Below are 768 nucleotides of genomic sequence, written 5' to 3'. Positions count from 1 at the left end.
CCGGGGAGACACACTGTACGTGGGGACCACCCGTAACTCCATCTTGCTTGGCTCGGTGCACACAGGTTCCTCCCTGCTTGTCCAGGGACATGTGGAGGAGTTGTGGGGCCTGGCCACACATCCTAGCAGGGCGCAGTTTGTGACCTGTGGGCAGGACAAGCTGGTGCACCTGTGGAGTTCAGAAACCCACCAGCCAGTGTGGAGCAGAACCATTGAGGACCCTGCCCGTTCGGCTGGCTTCCACCCCAGTGGCTCTGTCCTAGTGGTGGGCACGGTGACTGGCAGGTGGCTGCTACTGGACACAGACACCCGTGACCTGGTGGCTATCCACACAGATGGCAATGAGCAGATCTCCGTGGTCAGCTTTTCACCAGATGGGGCGTTCCTGGCTGTGGGTTCCCACGACAACTTGGTGTACGTGTACACGGTGGACCAGGGTGGCCGCAAGGTCAGCCGCCTGGGCAAGTGCTCGGGCCATTCCAGTTTTATCACCCACCTGGATTGTGCAGACACAGTGAGAAATGTGGAATGGGCTACCGCTACTTGTGTGTTGGGTTTTGGAGTTTTCAGGATCTGGCCCGAGGGGGCAGATGGCACAGACATCAATGCTGTGGCCCGCTCTCATGATGGGAAGTTGCTGGTTTCTGCTGACGACTTCGGCAAAGTGCATCTGTTCAGCTACCCCTGCTGTCAGCAGAGAGCCCTCAGCCACAAATATGGTGGACACAGCAGCCATGTGACTAATGCGGCCTTCTTGTGGGATGACAG

The 768-nt window shown here is 58.2% G+C and overlaps 1 pseudogene; it reads left to right on the top strand.

Annotated features, from left to right (window-relative positions):
- Window positions 1-768, top strand: part of LOC116084174 — a 72,895-nt pseudogene that overhangs the window by 1,041 nt on the left and 71,086 nt on the right.

This window comes from Mastomys coucha, unplaced genomic scaffold, assembly GCF_008632895.1.
Source record: "Mastomys coucha isolate ucsf_1 unplaced genomic scaffold, UCSF_Mcou_1 pScaffold9, whole genome shotgun sequence".
Lineage (NCBI taxonomy): Eukaryota > Metazoa > Chordata > Mammalia > Rodentia > Muridae > Mastomys > Mastomys coucha.
Note: the sequence above shows the minus strand (reverse complement) of the source record. Positions and strands in the feature narration are given on the sequence as shown.